Raw genomic sequence first — 20,586 nt, 5'->3', positions numbered from 1 at the left:
AATTTATTATCTCGACAGTGAACAATCTCTTTTAAGGGTTCAATTAAAGAAAAAACTAAACAACAAATAAATAAAAAGAGAGAACTAGATACCTGATATTTCCAATGTTAGTATTTTGCTTTTTTCTTTTTTTCTGGAGTCTAATTTTTAATGACCTCTTGGTATTAAAGTCATTCAAAAATATAATTATTTTTCAAGATTGGAAATAAGAAAGAGAACTTCTTAACATGTTGAAAACTTCTGTTACTTTCAATTACTTCTATTACTTTCAATGGCAAATCCTCAATTACTTTTGCACCAACCTAATATACTGAAACATATTAAGATTGCTTTCATAGATCTTCCTCTTTGTCTTTCTCCCTCTCTCAAAAGAATGGTATGTCTCATACCAATTTTGACTTTCTAAAACATCAAAATTGTCTTTCCAATTTAATATTGAATTTCCTTTTGAATTTTCTTTTATTCTGTAGTAAATCTGGGTAATAGATATCTTCAGTTTACAGGTGAGATAAAGAAAGTTCATAGATTTCTAGCTAATTGCCAGCTCCAGGTATCTAGTAAGTATTCATGCCACTTTCTGAGTTGAGATCTACCCATTTTCAAAGGTCACAATTTCCAGTAAAACACCAGTGTCTGAGTAAACCTATCATCCTGGAGTAAAAAAGGAAGTGTACTGGGAAAGTAGCTTTTAGATGATGTTGAAATATTTCCTTATTAAATGATTAAGTGAATACTTACTCTTCTATTTAAATATTTTTTTCTAAATTTATTTAAGGAAAATATTGTGAAAATGTTAGAATGACTTCCTCCAACATGTCAGTATGTCATGAGTACATGGAAAAAATTAAAAGAATAAAGTATATATGGCTGTGTGTATGTCTGTGTTTGTGTACATATATATGCAATTAATTATGATATTACATATGCAGTATTTTATAAGACATACTTCTGTCCAAAAGATACAGATTTTTTATTGCTAAGCAATGAAGAACTACACTGTATATATCATTTTATACAGTTTTATATACCAAAACTATGAAAAAAATTAGCATTTAAGGTATTTTTTCATTTTACCATTATTTAAATATTCATCAAGATTTTTAAAATTAATTACTCTTATGTACAATCATTACAAAAACATATACTGCTCAAAACTGATTTTTAAAGAGAGTTGCAAAATCATATGGTTTCTGTGTAAATGTATGATTGTTCTTACATGCATTTCTATAATTTTAAGTAACTTAAAATATCTGGCCAGGTGCAGTGGCTTACGTTTGCAATTTCAGCACTTCGGGAGTCCAAGGTAGGCAGATTGCTTGAGCCCAGGAGTTCGAGACCAGCCTTGGGCAACATAGCAAGACCCTAGCTCTATCATTAAAAAAAAATTAGAATGATTGAGATATATATACATATCCTATAATAGAATAAAGTTGCATATGATTGGGTTTAAAAATCTTTTGATTTACTCATCAAGATAAGTATATAAACAAACAGTGTTCTATATATATACTAGTTCAAGAAAAAAAAAAAAACATGTCTTTGAATGCAAAAATATTTATTTCCTGGAAACAAAATCATAACATTGTGTTATACACGCCCACTAATATCACCCATTTATAAGAAGTTGTCATTTCTCACAGAAAATTCTTGATTTACAGTTAAAAGATCCTACTTATAAAGCAGCTATAGACCCTGTCTTATTTATAGACTATTGTAGCAGAAATTATTTTTACACATTTTATGGATCATTACTCTTATAGCATTAATGTAACATTTTAAGTTGATTTTCCTTTCTTTTCTTTTTGATTGTAGACTAATATGTACCTTTTTGACAAAAACATAAAACTCAGGAAAGCATAAAGTAAAAAATAAAATTATTTCCCCATTCTAAAGCTCTCAACGACCTATAACGGGTTTAATTGTTTTTCTTCTCCCTATGGATTTCATAGATGTACATAGTAAGAGTTAGTAAAAGACATGTAAATTAAGATTTCTACAGATATTTCTAGACACAGATTTAACAATGCCATTCTTACTCATGAACACTCACATACAATTGAGACACACTCAAAGATAAGTAATGATAAGTAATTTACGTATTTATGTTTTTAGGTAAGTGAGCAATGTTGTAAACTTTCTCTTTAAGAAACATCTCAATGGCCATCGTCATCACGTTGAGAGTTCTAACAGATTAGAAAGTGTAAACACTGAAATTTGAGAATTTGTCAAGGCTGTCAATGACTGAGAGGATAAATGACATGTTAACAAATTTCAGTCTTAAATAGATCTTGAATTCATTGATAAGCCAAGAAACATCTAAGATTATAAAGTAACATTTTCCAATAATCTTAATGTAAATAGATCAAGTGAACATGAACATATTTTTAAAATGTAGCATCATAAGCCAGACTTCATATTTTCCTTGAAGAAACGTTAACTGCCCTTGGGTAATGAACTCTATCATTTGTTAAGTGGCATGTTTCTGCTTGGACATTTATATGCACACATTAGATATGGTTTGAATAGTTTCAGAAAATATTTTAATGGCATGTCCTTTAATAACCTCAGGAGGTACTTTCTTGAAAAGAACATGTAGCTAATATCTTTGAGCACCTAGATTTTTTTGTGTGTGTGGTTTAAAAAGTTCTTGGGAACCAAAGTTATCACAACCAACCAAAATTAGATATTCAGTAACATTCTAAGATTATTTGTTTCTCAGTGACCAAGAAGTAGAAAATTCGGTATGTCTCATCATTAATGGGAAGTTGGTAAAAACAAAATTTGATTCAAGGAGATAAGTTATTTCAGCAGTGGTCGGCAGTAGGGGAGAACAGTGTCTTACTCTGTTGCCCAGACTAGAGTGCAGTGGTGCAGTCATGGCTCACTGCAGCCTCCAATTCTTGGACTCAAGTGATCTATTCATCACAGCCTCCCAAGTAGCTGGGACAACAGGCATGTGCCACCTTACCCGGCTAATTTTGCTTTAGTTTGTTTTTGTTTTTGTAGATACAGGGTCTCACTATGTTGCCCAGGCTAGTCTCAAACTCCTGGCCTCAAGAGATCCTTCTGCGTGGACCTCCCAAAGTGCTGGGATTACAGGTATGAGCTACTATGCCTGGTCCGATTCATGGAGATAAGTCCTTTAGAAGAGTAATGGCATTCTTGATCCACCTGATGTACATCATAAATTTATCAGAAGGTCTTACTACACTTTTCTAAATGTGAAAATGGTAAATTTCCCCCAGTTCAGCTATTTTGATTCTGCATTTGACACATAAGACAAAAATATAGATTGGTTTCTTATTTGGGTGTACAGAAAAGCTTATAGATTTAAGATGGGAGCACATTTAGAAATTTGGCTCCAAAATGTGCTTACATGCTATGTCTACGTTCTTTCTTTTTTATTCCTCTACAACGTTGTACTCCATATTTTTTCATGAATAATTATCTATTTGTTGTGTATACAAGATGTGTCACATACAGTAGATATAAAATGGGAGATATTCATAATGAAAGGAAAATATCTTTTGATAGTTCTATACAAAGAAGTAGATATTTATGCAATGTGTTTCTCAAGAAAAATACGTTGTTAATATTTATAGAGACATCAATTCATACAGATTTCTAAGTTTGATTGACTTCATATCAATAAGCAAGCAAGGAGATGATGATGTGTGAAATTAGAAGATAAGTCGCTTATATTCGCTATACCAGGATGATTTTTCTTTGATTAGACTAATTTCAGGTATAGAAGTTCAGCTTCATCAGAGGAAGTATGCATGTTTAATAGTCTTCAATAAAAATCTAAATTTATCTTTACAAAGCAAGTATAATGTAAGTGGTCTGTAGTTCATCAATTCTGGCCTTGATTAGTACAAATTAGATAATTTATGTTACATATATTTGACTTTTTTTCTTAGTAGCATACTGTAAAAGTGGTACTCAGCATTGGTTCCTCTTTTTGCTAATTATGGAATATTGGACATGCTCTGCCTCTACAAAAAAGCATTAATTATTGAGGACAAGATCACATTCATTCCACCTTAATGCCCTGCATGTCAGAGAATATGGTTAAACATCAATATCCTGCCTCTTAATTATCTTTCCTGTCTACCTAGATGAAGAATACTGTAAACATTGTTTCTTTTTTATTTTTTGCAGAGACAGGGTCTTGCTATGTTGGCCAAGCTAGTCATGAACTCCTGGCCTCAAGTGATGCTCCCTCCTCAGTCTCCCAAAGTGCTGGGATTACAGGTGTAAGCCACAGTGTGCCTGGCCAGGAAACGTTGTTTCAATGCTTGACACTAAAGCAAATAGGTGTGGTCCCTGTTAAGGGGAAATATTTGAGAATCAGAGCGTGCATATACAGAGAAGGATTCCCAGAGCATGCGTGAAACACAATCCTGGAAAGAGGAAATGCGCACGTTCCATAATCACCTCCAGAACATTCTTGCTCCTGATGTGGCTGTCTGTATCATTTTGCCCCTCGTGGATTCTTATATATCCAGTGCCTTTTGGGTTTTTTAAAATCTATTTTATTTTAAATAAGTTTTATTGTGTATATTTAAGGTTTACATCATGATGCTATGAGATAGTAAGATGGTTACTATAGTGAAGCAAACTAACATGCCTATCATTAAGATGTTACTGTTACACAGTTAAAGTTTAGTGACAACATCAGCTAACATCTACTTATTTAACAAAATCTCTAATAAAATGCAATTTATTAACTGTAGACTTCGTGATGTACATTACATTTCTAGACTTGCTAATTCTACATATCTGATTCTTTGTATCCTTTGAGCTGCATCTCCACAGCCCTGCCCCTGATAACCACTGTTTTATTCTCTATTTCTGTATATTTGACCATGTTTTTGTTCCATTGTTTGTTTTAGATTATACATAAGAGTGATATAATATGATATTTTTTTTTCTGCATCTGGCTTATTTCCCTTAGCATATGGTCCTCCAAGTCCATTCATGCTGTTTCAAATGGAAAGATTGCTTTCTTTTTTAATGCTGAATAATATTCCAGTGTACATTGATAGATACATAGATAGATATAAATAGATGGATGAGGAACATAGATAGATAGATGAAAGATAGATAGACAGATAGGTAGATAGAAAAATAGATTAGACACACAGATAACAGAGGTAGATAGATTAAACAGGTAGATAGATATAGATAAATAGGTAGATAGCAGACAGAAAAGTAGGTAGATACATAGATTAGATAGGTAGATAGATTAGGTTGGTAGATACGATAAATATTATAGATATGATAGGTAGGTAGGTAGATAGACGTGGATAGATAAGATGGGTAAAGAGATAAATGATATACATACATACATACGTAGATACAAAGATGATAGATAGATAAAGTATATGGATAAATAAATAGATGATAGGTAGATAATAGACAGATGATAGATAGATAGGTAAGTAGATAGGTAGATACCAAATTTTCTTCAAGCATGCATCCATTGATGGACACTTAGGTTGGTTCCAGATCTTGGCTCTTGTGAATAGTGCTGCAATGAACATGGGAATGCAGATATTTTTACAAGATGGTGATTTTCTCCTTTGAGTATATACCCAGAATATGGATTGTTGGATCATATGGTGGTTCTATTTTTAATTTCTTTAGCAACCTCCATACTGTTTTCCAGAATGGCTGCACGAATCTACATTCTCGCCAACAGTGTGCAGGTGTTGCCTTCCCCCATATCATCATCAACATTTGTCATCTCTTGTCTTTTTAATAGTAACAATAGTTTTGCAGAGTTGTGCCATTGTGTGATCCAAAAATGCACATAAGGATATTAGAGTCAGCATTTGGGGAACTGGTACCATGTCAGGTAAAAAGAAAAGCCACAATGCAAGACTTTCCAAAGAGTTCTCCACACAACCTGCACTCAGAATGTACAGCATTGAACTGGGCAACATAGTGAGACTCTGTCTCTACAAAAAAATAAAAAATATATATAGCCTGGTGTGATGGCATGTGCCTGTAGTCCCAGCTACTATAGAGGCTGAGGCAGGAGGATTGCTTGATCCCAGGAGGTCGAGGCTGCAGTAAGCCATGATCATGCAACTGCACTCCAAGCTGGGTGGCAGAATGAGACCCTGTCTCAAAACAAAATAAAACAAAACAAAAGAACATGCAGCATGCAGGAAAAAAATAAAGGTCTCATTGAAATATTTGCTGAGAAAATCTTACACATCCTATCCAATCCATAAAGAGTTCTTATGTTTACCAGGACAACTCTGGGAGCTCGAGAGTCAATAAACATGTCATAGCTTGATGTAATGCTTCTCAGACCTATTTAGTTTTAAAATGCTGATCTTTTATGTCTAGTAACATCTATGAAGACCTGGAAATATTTTCAGAACCATTTGTATTGCATTTACTAAACTTACAGTTTAAGTCAATTAGGTTCAAATGAGATTAAAGCTGGTGAATTTTCTTTCTTCCCAATCCAATTTAAACAACATATGTCTGGAGTCTTTCTCTCAAATGTCATTAAACTGTAAATTATTTTACAACTTCTCACCAGTGAGTAAGTGAAAATATGAGTCCTGGAATTTGTATAATGTGCACATTTGGATGAATACTAATTTTTGAAATGTAGATGAAGTATTAACATGAAACAATGAACACCTTTATATTTAGTATATCTACACTAATTTGTGTGCATACATCGGTGAAAGTATTATATATACATTAATATAGAAAATAATTGCTAGTAAATTCATAAGTTGCATTATTTCCTTACAGTCCTACTTTGAAATCTCATTTCAATGTTCTTTTTAATCTTGTGTTTTTAAAACGTAGGACTCAGTGTCTTAAAATATAGTAGGAAAACTGGAAATTCAAAAAGAATTTTTAATAATTGTTAGGTGCTATTGAATGAGTTGTGTTTCCAGAAAAATATGTATGTTGAAATCCGAACCCCCAAGACCTCATAATATGGCTGTATTTGTAAATAGAGTCTTTAAAAAAGTGATTATGGTAAAATAAGGTCACCAGGGTGGGCCCTAATCCAATAGGACTGGTGTCCTTATAAGAAAACAAGATTGACTGGGCATGGTAGCTCATGCCTGTAATTCCAGCATTTGGGAAGGCTGAGGAGGTTGGATTATTGAGTCCAGGAGTTTGAAACCAGCCTGGGTAACATGGTGAAACCCCATCTCTACAAAAAATTAAAAAAGAAAAAAATTAGCTTGGCATGGTGGTGCATATCTGTAGTCCCAGCTACTTGGAAAGCTGAGGTGGGAGGATCACCTGAGCCCATGAAGCAAAGGTTGCAGTGAGCCATGATAGTGCTACTGCACTCCAGCCTGGGAAACAGAGTGAGATCCTTTATCCAAAAATAATAATAATAATAATAGGCTGGGCACGGTGGCTCATGCCTATAATTCCATAAATTTGGGAGGCCAAGGTGGGTGGATCACTTGAGGTCAGGAGTTCGAGATCAGCCTGGCCACCATGGTGAAACCCCATCTTTACTAAAAATACAAAAAATTAGCCTGACATGGTGGTGGATGCCTGTAATCCCAGCTACTTGGGAGAATGAAGCAAGAGAATTGCTTGAACCTGAGAGGTGGAGGTTGCAGTGAGCTAAGATAGTGCCATTGCACTCCAACCTAGGCAACAAGAGTGAAACTCTGTGTCAAATAATAATAATAATAATAAATTTTAAAAAGAGGAGATCGAAACACAGACACCACACACAGATGGATGACCATATAAGGACACAGTGAGAAGATGGTATCTACAAGCCAAGGAGAAAGGTCTGACAAGGAACCAGCCCTGTCTACAACTAGATCTTAGCCTTCCAGCTCCAGGCCTGTGGGGAAATAAACATCTGTTGTTTAAGCACCCCGGTCTGTGGAACTTTGTTATGGCAACCCAAGCTGACTAATACTGTAGGTATAAAGAAGTTTATGAAAATGAAACACATTTTAAAATCATAAAGTTATTTACACCAAGCTGGTCTTAGGGTTCCCTGGAAAATAGAATTTGAGAGGAACACTTGTACGTGGAAGGTTTGGTGGGGAGAATGCTTTTTTTTTAATTTTTATTTTGAGACAGGGTCTTGCTCTGTCACCCAGGCTGGAGTGCAATGGTGCAATCTTGGCTCACTGTAGCCTCTACCTCCTGGGTTCAAGCAATTCTCCCACTTCAGCCTCCTGAGTAGCTGGGACTACAGGCGTGTGACACCATGCCCAGCTAATTTTTGTGTTTTTAGTAGAGACGAGATTTTGCCATGTTGACCAGGCTGGTCTTGAACTCCTGACCTAAGGTGATTCACCCATCTTGGCTTCCCAAAGTGCTGACATTACAGGCATGAACCACCACGCCCAGTCAAGAGAATGCTCTTAAACAACCCTCATAGGCATTGAATTGAAAGGCTGAGACGTGGGAAGAAGGAAAGCATCATGCCATGTAGGTGCAGCAGGGGTCTCTGCTGGGAGTACTAAAGTGTCTCCTGCAACTCTTTAAACCTGGAACAAATCCCTAAACTGTGGGTGACACCCATCATCAAACATCATGAGTGGTAGATACAAAGTATGTCAGATTAGTGTCTTCTATCCTTCCTCAAAGGTATTCCTCATTGCACTCAAGTTAACAGAAATAGTTCTATGACCACGGTGGTCTCTAGATAAGATCACTGGTGTTTTGAAACAGCACCTCATCACCAAGTCATTGATTCACTGAAGCAGACTTGAGAGGAGATACCACCCTTCCTTTCTCCTTGGCATCTGATATGGTTTGACTTTGTGTCCCCATCCAAATCTCATTTTGTAGCTCCCATAATTCCCACGTGTTGTGGTGGGGACGTGGTGGGAGATGACTGAATTATGAGGGAGGGTCTTTCTTGTGCTGTTCTTGTGATAGTGAATGGGTCTCATGAGATCTGATGGTTTTTAAAACAGCAGTTGCCCTGCACAAGCTCTTTTTGCCTGCTGCTATCCATGTAAGATGTGACTTGCTCCTCCTTGCCTTCCACCATGATTGTGAGGCATCCCCAGCCATGTGGAACAGTAAGTTCAATTAAATCTCTTTCTTTTGTAAATTGCCCAGTCTTGGGTGTGTCTTTATCAGCAGTGTGAAAACGCACTAATACAGCATCTCTACTACTGCCTCCATGGAAATCAGTACGGAATTTCCTCCAAACACTAACAATAGCACTACCATATCATCCAATAATCCCCCTGCTGGGTATTTATCCAAAAGAAAGGCTGGGTATTTATCCAAAAGAAAGGAAGTCAATATATGAAGGAGATACTAGCACCCCCATGTTTGGGGTGCAACACATATCAAACACAGTGATGTGTGAAATATTATTTTCATTGATGCTACTGATCTCAATATAAAAATGCAGTTATGATAATCACATGTTGTAATACAGGTGAGAAACTGGGAAAAGACTCATAGCATTTAGAAACTATGGATATTCATTAATTAGGTGCACTAATTAGCCAGATTGAGAAATGATGGTTAATCCATTCATACTCATATTGCAGCACTTTTCCCAATAGCCAAGATGTGAAATCAACCTAAGTGTCTATCAATGGATGAATGGATAAAGAAAATGTAGTTTATACACACAGTGAATTACTATTCCCCCTTTAAGAAAAAAAGAGGAAATTCTGTCATTTGCAACAACATGGATGGAACTGGAGGACATTATGTTAAGTAAAATAAGCATTCTGTATGTTTTCACTCATATGTGGAAGCTACAGAATTGGATCTCATGGCGGTGGAGAATAGAATGGTGGTCACCAGTGGCTGAAAAGAGTAGTGGGACATGGGAGAAAAAAGGGATGGTTAATAGGTTCAAAAACACAGTTTTATACAAGTAGTGAGATCTGGTGCTTTGTAGCACAATAGGATTAATATAGTTTATGGTTTATTGTATATTTCAAAATAGAAGAGTATATTTGAAACCTTCCTAACACAAAGTAGTGATAAAAGTTTGAGGTAACTGATATCCCGATTACCCAGATTTGAACATTACACTTTGTATGCCTGTATCAAATATCACAAGTACCCCATAAATATGTACAACTATGATGTATCCATTAAAAATATTTTAAAAAGAAAGTTATATCCACTCTGTTCCACACTATTAGTTTTGTCTGACATGTGTAAATTCAATGTTTTTACATACATATCTGACTCTAAAATACATATGCCCCACAGACATTTTAATAATAAACATATATATTTGTATATTTCTGTCTCATTAAATTTCATATGTAAATAATAGTTTTACATTTTGTAGCTATTTAGATCTTTCACTTGTATTTTTCCAGGCATTTTGATCAGAATTTGGGGGAAGACATATCACACACAGTGATGTGTGAAATATTATTTTCATTGATATTTCCCATCTCAGTATAAAAATATGGTTACGATAATTAGGCGTTACAATACAGAGGAGGGTTTGTGACAACCTCATAGCATTTAGAAACTAAGGGTATTAGTTAATTATATGCACTAATTAGCCAGATTGAGAAATAATGGTTAATTTATTCATACAAACTTTTGGAAACATGAATTAGAGGAGATGACAAGTATGAAGACAGTTAATACAACTCATTGGCCTTTAGCATCCAAAAGCCTCATGTGTGGAACACCTCCTAAAGAGTGTGGCTTGTCAACTTACAGTATACTGTTATTTCATGGCTGGAGGTAGAGATCACGAAGTGTTTAGTATTTCTTCCTAAACAGTTCTTAACCAAATCATAGATAGATAGGTAGATAGATAGGTAGATAATAGGTAGTTGATAGATGAATAGATATAGAGAAATAGTAGATAGATGATAGATAGTAGATAGGAAGATGGTGGATAGATGATAGTTGGACAAAGAAATATAGTTAGACAATAGATAGACATAGATAGATGATACACAGATATAGATAGATGATACACAGATATAGACAGATGATAGATAGTAGATAATGCTAGATAGATAGATAGATAGATAGATAGATAGATAGATAGATAGGTGATAGATAGATAGAGAGGTAGATGATAGATAGATAGATGCTGATAATAGAACAGAGCCTATAAGAAACAGAGCTAGGCTTCAGAAAAAATCATATTGCCCCTAAAGTATGCAGTGAATGAGTAGGGGATTGAGAAACAAATTCATTGAGAAGAGTAACTTTGCATTATTATTTTCCATGAATCACTTCTAAGAAAAAGATACACATAGGCTAAACTCTTTTTTAGGCAGCCAAAGATGATTTGTTTTCTTTTCCTTTTTTTTTTTTTCTCAGTACTTAGATTACCACATGTTAAGAAGGATATACATACGCTAAACTCTTTTTCAGGCAACCAATGATTTTTTTTTCCAGTATTTAGATTACCATGTGATGAGAAGGACAGACAATCAGACTCATTGCCACTCAATTGTGAAAAAGTCCACATGTTGTGCTATGTATTATATACATGAATTTGCAATGAAGCTGAAGACATAAGTATAGAATGTTGTTTGCATCTGAATGGACAGTAAGTCATAGGTGGTGGCATATTAACCAGTCAGATAGTTGTCAATAGCATGACAGGTTTGCATGGTTTGCAGGTTTGAATGGTTTGCAAACACTGACTTGTAGAGATTCCTGAAAGTTCCAGCGTAATAAAAGAAATGCCTACAAAATCTGTGAAAATGTTTAAAATGTAAGAAAGAGAAACAATCTACACAAAGATAATGGGAAATGTACTCCTGTTAAAAAGACTTAGAAATGGAAATGGAAGAAAGCTTAGATGATTTTGAGTGACCGAAACAGAGAAAAGATAGACTTAGTGAAGCGAGAGAGAGAGGGAGAGAAGGGAGTGCAGAGCAGGGCACCTTGGCTCATGCTTGTATCCCAGCATTCTGGGAAGCCAAGGCAGGAGAATCACTAGGGCTCAGGAGCTGGGGACCAGCCTGGGCAACATGGCAAGATCTTATCTCTACTAAAATGTTTAATGATTAGCCAAGTGTGGTGGTAGACACCTACAGTCCCATCCAAGTGGAGACTGAGGCAGGAGGATCATTTGAGACTGGGAGGTAGAGGGTGCACAGTGAGCCGTGATTGCACCACTGTACTCCAGACTGAGCAACAGGGCAAGACTCTGTCTCAAAAAAAGGAGTGGTGGAGGAAAGGAGGAGGGAAGAAAGGAGAACAATGAGAGAGAGAAAAAGGAAGGGAGGAAAGAAGAAACGAGGGAAGAAAGAGAGGGAGGAGAGAAAGGAAGGAGAACAAAGAAAGGGAAAGATAAAGAGGAAGGAAGGAATGAAGGAAGGAAGGAAGGAGGGAAGGAGGGAGGGAGGGAAGGAGAGGGAGGAAATTAAGAAAGAAACAAGGAAGGAAAGGAGAGAGAGATGTGGCATGGTATGTAGAGAGTGAACACTCAGCTCTTATTAGTTCTTTCTAAAACTGCCAACCAACAGTGTCCCCCCGCCTCAGCACGGGGTCCACCTAGTTCCACTGCCTTCTCTCAGTTCTCTTTCTGTCTCTGTCTTCTCTCTGTCAAAGTTCTTTCACACCAGTGTGAGGAAATGTCCCCGACTGTCTTCACCCAACATGACCTATCTCTTCTTGCCAAACAGTGGCTACCATCATGCATCTCTCATTTATCTTATGCCAAAAAACTCGGTCTTTTGGTTTAATGGAAAGGGACATCTCAGAGCTTTACTTCTATCTGCGACGTGTGTGCATCATAGAATTGCAAAATTACTGTGAACATACACTTCCCATAAAGAAATATATGGTGCTTGCTATGTTTAGAAAATGTCCTATGCACTTTATAAATAATAATTTAGATGATTGTATATTTTTATCTTGTATTAATCATAAGTAGTTAAATCAACCTCATAACAGCTGAAAAGATTGAGTGATGTTAAATAACTAGATAATATATGTATATAATATTGCATATAAAAGTTTACAAATATAATTATTAATGTATATGTAATTATTAATACTTTGTATTTAATATATTAATAATACATTCCTGTGAAATAGAAATTCCAGAGCAGTCATGACTGGCAGAGTTTATATGTTTGAGATACCAGAATGCCCACTGACATTTTATCAGCCAGTTTCTAAGTATGGGTATACAAGTGGGAGATAGCAATACATCACACAAGATCTGGGGTAAGCATTGTATTTATTATTGAGCCACTTAAAAGATGTCTTCACCTTATAATCAAAATAAACATCTTTAAATTGTGGAAGGAGGGAGTGATGATTGAATTGTCTTACTGTGTTTTTAAAATAAAATGTTAATAAAATGTGACGTTTCTGTGCTTAAGAGAGTAAGCTGCTATTTACTGTTGAAGATAGAAGCCTTGAAATGACTTTTGTTCAACATAGACATACCACTAGCTACTCACACTTTAAGCATTGAGCATTTAAGCATCCATATGACTGAGTGCAGCTGTTTTGTCAACACATGAGTCCAAAAAAAAAATAAAAAACAAAGAAAGAAAAACCAACCCAAACTCTGACAGCACTTAAGCATGTTACATGTAAATGCTTATGTTTACAATGGCTACTTGGCATTTCAAAATGATTACAAATTGCACTGAACAAGCTAAGCACGAATTTTGCATTTCAGTGATCTGCCTTTCAGTATTTACATCATGTCTAAAAGAATTACTCAGTGATGGCTGAGTGGTTCTGCATGTTAGGCCCATGTGGGTCATTGGTTCATTTTTGAGTCATTTATACTGGCAAGAAATTGCAGCTCCTAGAGATTTATGCTAGTACAGTATACAAGCAACATTAATTACCCTTCCTTAAGATCAACAATTTTTAGTTTATTATTAAGAAAGGTAATTAGATTACTGTAACCACTGACAAGCAATTAGTTTCAAGAATTACATTTTTAGCTTGTAGAATGAACTTAACCTAGGGATATTTCTGTATTTAATGCAGCACAGTTTTATGATTTCTTTCAGGTCTTCACGTTTATCCAGATTTTCCATACTTGTAAACAGAGCATTTGCATACTGTCCCAAAATCAAATTATGTGTTAGTGAAAATAATTGGCCTGCTCACTACTTTTTTATATGACTGTTTTAATCATTCATCAAAGTGTGTGAATTTCGCCAACTGTAGCCAACTGACTGTAATTTTATTGATTATTTATGTTGAGCATTAAGTAAAAATGAGCAAGCTGTAGTCATTCAGACTTGGGACACACATGCATCAGAAAGGAAGAGCTTTCCAATTTTATGCAGGAACTTCTTCTCCCAAACTTCAAGCTCTGCAGTTAGTGGATTACAACAGCAATGGCCTTTCTTCACTTTTTTGTATCTATTAGGTATTCATGGTAAACACAAGAAAAGAGAAATTATCATTTGATTAGTAGTTTATTCAACACGTTCTGTTATCTCAGGATTTATGTTGTTTCATCCTAGCTCAGAAAATAAACAAATTGAAGTAGAATAAAGGGAACAAACACAAGAAAGAAATGAAGTCCAGAGTGAATTTGAGCAGAATGAAATGCAAAAAATGAAATGGAAAAGGGGAATAAAAGAAAAATATTCACTCTTTTATCTGGGTTTTACAGAGAATGTGAATTTTAAAGCCACATACTAAAATGCCATCTAAAATAGTAAATATCGAATACTTTGTTCTCTTCAACTCACTTCTATCTGTTTCTTTATTCTTCAAAGTTGTCTTTCACTATGGTCTACCACACACAGAGGAAGGCCATTTCCACAGAGGTGCTGGGATTTTAAGGGCAGTAGAAATTTCCCTGATCTAAATTGGCCACAAAGATGTCTGAGATGCCTGGGTCATCAGTCATTCTTTGGCTTGAGAACTTGGAGGCTCTCATGGAGATGAGAATGTATTTCATGAAAAGGAAAATAATGCAAGAAACAAAAGATCTGGGTAGGTGATTGGTCAAGTTTATGTTTCTGGACATCTATTATTTCTACTTTTTGCAGAGATAATAAACAAAGAAGAGAGAGAGAGAGAGAGAGAGAGAGGTCATCTGTAGAGTGTAGCTTGACTAGTGCCCATGAGCTCCAGTTTGCCTATGATGTGATAAGGTATAGATAGATAGATAGATAGATAGATAGATAGATAGACAGATGATAGCTAAATAGACAGATGATAGATAGGTGATAGATGGATAGATGATAGACAGTTGATAGATGGATAATAGAGATAGATAGACAGACAGATAGATGATAGCTAGATAAACTGATGATAGATAGATGACAGATAGATGGATAGATATATGGTAGATAGATAGGTGATAGATATAGATAGATGGATGATAGACAGATAGATAGATGATCGGTAGACTGATGATTGATAAATGATAGATAGACTGATGATAGATAAATTATAGATAGATGATAAATGGAAAAATAGATGATAGTTATAGATAAATAGATAATAGATGATGATAGATAGATGACACATGGTGATAGATGATAGGTGGATGGATAGACAGATATTTGATAGATAGATGATCGATAGATAATAGATAGATGGACAGATGGCAGATAGATAGTAGATAGGTGGCTAGATAGATGATAGACAGATGGTAGATGATAGATAATAGACGGATAGGTAGATGATAGATGGATAGATAAATGGATAGATAATTAGATGATAAGCAGATGAGACCGGGTGTAGTGGTTCACGCCTGTAATCCCAGCACTTTGGGAGGCTGAGATGGGTGGATCACCTGAGGTCAGGAGTTTGAGACCAGCCTGACCAACATGGTGAAATTCTGTCTCTACTAAAAATACAAAAATTAGCTGGGAGTGGTGGTGCATGCCTGTAATCCTGGCTACTTGGGAGGCTGAGGCACAAGAATCACTTGAACCTGGGAGGTGGAGGTTGCAGTGAGCCAAGATTGTGCCACTGTACTCCAGCCTGGATGACAAAGTGAGACTCTATCTCAAAAATAAACAAAAAACAATAAAAAGACAAACAGATAGATGAGATAGATAGATATACATAGAGAGATATAGATAAATGTAAAGAGATAAATACAGATGCAGAGATAAATGAAGATAGATATAGATGCAAATATATATATAGACACGTGTGTGTGTGTGTGTGTGTGTGTATGTGTGTCTGTGTCTTATAATGGTTCCACTCATCTAATTAAACCTTGACTGATTGATACAACAATATTTATCTATATTTATTTATCTAAACCTATACATAGACTATATATAATACTCATAGATATATTGATTAAATATGTATAGATAAATATATCTATAATAACCAGTTGTGTGCAGTAATGGAATCAGCTTAATAATCAAATGTATCCATTCTGTAAATAAGCTTTTTCTAATCTAAAAATCTCATGAATATTTTATTACCCAAAACTCTCCCCATTTATTTATCCAAACACTCTATCATCAAAAGCTAATGCATGCCTAGTGTATACAACACCATCAGAGATATAATTATAGCCCTAATGAAGAAAACATGAACAATGCCCTTCAAAATCATATTTATTCATGAAGAGGATCATGATCAGACAATTAAGAAATTAGCTCTGAGAACTTTGGAAAGGCACATTTAAAGAAGCCTGATGGTTAGATAAATTGATTGCAACTGAGATCATTGAAAAACATGAGCCTTTTACTGGACAATCAAAATAGAAACACTTAGGGAGAGAAGGCATAAAGGATATTCAAAGAGAAATACTCTTTATTACCATTTGATCACTAAATGCCAGGCATCACCATGTAATTTTTAATACATAGTTCACTCTTACACAAATACACTTCAGGATTCCCTATTTGAAGATGATGTTACAAAGGTATCACAGCTGGGAGTTCATGTGATTGACATGAAGCACGTCCCAAGCTTCTCCCTTCCATTCATCCAATAAATATTTATGATTGCTTACTTTGCATGTTACCATAATTTTCTGTTCCAACAGAGTCCATCTAGGCATAGCCCAAAATGGTGGAGATTAGAGTGTGGAGACTGCAGCTAGGTAGATTTGGGACAAAACACAGAGTTGCCTAGATTTAACTGCCTGCATGGATTGACCACCATTGATTCTCCAATTCCTGCTGAACTGCCTGGACTTCATTCTTTATGTAAAGTAGAAAAATTGACAGCTCCCTGTTAAGTGATTCTCTTCTGAGAGGGTCAGTTTTTGAATAATCGAGAGGATCCTTATTCAAAGGATCGTTCTGAATAAATAACTGTGTTGTTTCTCTTGCAAATTGTTTTCTGGGGAAGTAGCAAATACCAAGTTTGATTTGAGAAGAATTGGAATGCCTACTATAATAACTGGCATGGGAAGCATAAAAAATTAGTTATACAAAGATGCAACCTTAGAAATGACAGCAGGCAGAGTTGGATTTAATGGGAAATTCTACAAACCTGTCCAGAAAGACATTGCTTTCACGTTATTTAAAATATATGTATCAGGAAAGAGAGACATATGTGCAATGTTTCAGTTAGTGCAACGAGACTGGTATAAGCTGAAAAAGGACAGAGAATGACTCAACATTGTTAAGGAAAGAATGAGAGTAGAACACTGAGCTAGCACACAGACAATTCTCTTACTATTTTATTTCCTCTAAGACAAAGAAAAACAAGACTGCACTGAGCATGAGAAATGAAACTGCAGAAGTTTCTGTGTTCTCATATTGGAGTCAAGAGAGTGTGCTTGTTTGCTCATGAGAAAAATAGAAAGACTCATGGTGAAATAAGAACATGAAAGAAATCCATAACCAGGTAGAGATTAAAGTGTTTGATAAAAGTAGGCACATCTGATCTATTAAAATATGAGTCAGGCAAAGTCCAAATATGGATAATTCTTTCAGGTTGATCGATTAGAGATCAACCCCTCTTCTAGTGGGTTTCATGTTCTCAGTGAAGTATAAGGCATTGTCTTCAGGGAGAGGGCCTGAAGGTCCTCTAGTAAAAATATTTAAAGTAGAGAGAAAGACATTTGAAATACTCGTCTCTGAAGGACAGTGTTACCCTAAGAAGATGAATGGACAAAGCAAATGTGGTATACACAAACAGAACTAAAACCAGACGCCACATGATTATCTCAATAAAGTCAGAAAAGGGTTTCAATAAAATCCAACATTCCTTCAGGTAAAAAACCCTCAACAAACTGGGCATCAAAGGTACGTACCTCAAAGTAATAAGAGCCATCTATGACAAACCCATAGCCAGCATCATACTAAATGGGCAAAAAATATTCCCCTTGAAAACCAGAAGAAAACAAGGATATCCTCTCTCACTATTCTTATTCAACACAGTACTGAAAGTCCTGGCCAGAGCAATCAGGCAAGAGAAAGAAATAAAAGGCATCCAAATAGGAAGATACTAAGGCAAACATTCTCTGCAGATGATATGATTCTATACCTACAAACCATCATAGACTCTGCCCAAAGGCTCCTAGACCAGATAAACAACTTCATCAAAGTTTCAGGACACAAAATCAGTGTACAAACATAAATAGCATCCTATACATGAACAACATCCAAGCTGAGAGCAAATCAAGAGCACAATGCCATTCACAATAGCCACAGAAAGAATAAAATAGTTAGGAATACAGCCACCTAGGCTGGTGAAAGCTCTCTACGATGAGAATTACTAAACTCTGCTCAAAGAAATCAGAGATGACACAAACAAACGGACAAAACATTCCATGCTTGTGGATTGAAAGAACCAATAATGCCAAAATGGCCATACTACCCAAAGCAATTTACAGATTCAATGCTATTGCTATCACACTATCAATGACATTCTTCACAGAACCAGAAATAACTTTTAACAGTCATATAGAACCAAAAAACAGCCTGAATAGTCAAAGCAATCCTAAGGAAAAAGAACAAAGCTGGAGGCATCACATTACCTGACTTCAAACTAACCTACACAGCTACGGTAACTAAGACAGAATGCTACTGGTACAAAGCAGACACATAGCCCAATGGAACAGGTTAGAGAACCCAGAAATAAAGTCACACACCTACAACCATCTGATCTTAAGCAAAGCTGACAATAACAAGCAATGGGGAAAGAACTCCCTATTCAATAAATGGTGCTGGGATAAGGGCCTAGCCATAGGCAGAAGGCTGAAATTGGACCCCTATCTTTCATTAAATACAAAAATCAACTCAAGATGAATTAAAGACTGAAATGTAAAACCGAAAACAATAAAGACTGTAGAAGAAAACCTGGGAAATACCGTTCTGGACTTCAGCCCTAGCAAAGAATTCAAGATGAAGACTCCAAAAGCAATGGAAACAAAAACAAAAATTGACAAGTGGGACCTAATTAAACTAAAGAGCTTCTGCACAGCAAAAGAAACTATCAACAGAGTAAGCAGATAACATAGAGAATGAGAGAAAATATTTGCAAACTGTCCATCCAACGAAGGTTCAATATCCAGAGCCTATTTGACTGGCTTAAAAAAATAAAGAAACAAACAAATCAACAAGCAAAAAGCAAACAACTCCATTAAAAATGTGAAAGGGGGCCAGGCGCAGTGGCTCACACCTGTAATTCTAGCACTTTGGGAGGCCGAGGCGGGTGGATTGCCTTAGCTCAGGAGTTTGATACCAGCCTGGCAGCCTGGGCAACATGGGGAAACCCCGTCTCTACTAAAATACAAAAAATTAGCCAAGCGTGGTTGTGCACACCTGTAGTCCCTGCTACTCAAGAGGCTGAGGTAGGAGAATCGCTTGAACCTGGGAGCAGAGGTTGTAGTGAACCGAGATCTCACCACTGCACTCCAGCCTGGGCGACAGAGTAAGACTCTGTCTCAAAAATCAAACAAACAACAACAAAAGCTGTGCACAGGACATGAACAGGCACTTCCTAAAAGGAAAGCATACACATGGCCAACAAGCATGTGAAAAAATGCTCAGCATGATTAATCATTAGGGAAATGCAACTCAAAACCACAGGGAGAAACCATCTCACACCAGTCAGAATGGCTATGATTAAAAAATAAAAAAATAATAGATGTTGGTGAGGGTGCAGAGGAAAGGTAATGCTCATGCACCACTGGTGGGAATGTAAACTAGTTCCGCCACTGTTAAAAGAAGTCAGGAGATTTCTCAACAAACTTAAATAGAACTACCATTCAACCTGGCAGACCCATTATTGGATAGATATCCAAAGGAAAATAAATCACTCTGCCGTAAAGAAACATGCATATGTATGTTCATTACAACACTATTTACAATAGTAAAGACATGGAATCAACCTAGATGCCCATCAACAGTGGATTGGATAAGGAAACTGTGGTACATATACACCATGGAAGAGTGTACAGCCATAGATGAGACTGAGATCATGTCCTTTGTAGCAACATGGACGAAGCTGGCAGTCATTATCCTAAGTGAATTAATCCAGGACTAGAAAACCAAATACTGCATGTTCTCACTTATAAGTGGGAGTTAACCACTGAGTACACATGGACACAAAGACAAGAACAATAGACACCAGGACCTACTTGAGGGTGGAGGGTGGGAGGAGGGTGAGGATTGAAAAACTCCTGCAGGGTCTTATGCTGATTACCTGGGTGCCAAAATTATCTGTACAACAAAACCCCATGCCATA

The sequence above is a fragment of the Chlorocebus sabaeus genome, chromosome X (genome assembly GCF_047675955.1).
Source record: "Chlorocebus sabaeus isolate Y175 chromosome X, mChlSab1.0.hap1, whole genome shotgun sequence".
In the NCBI taxonomy this organism is placed as follows: domain Eukaryota; kingdom Metazoa; phylum Chordata; class Mammalia; order Primates; family Cercopithecidae; genus Chlorocebus; species Chlorocebus sabaeus.
This window is presented reverse-complemented; position numbering follows the sequence as displayed.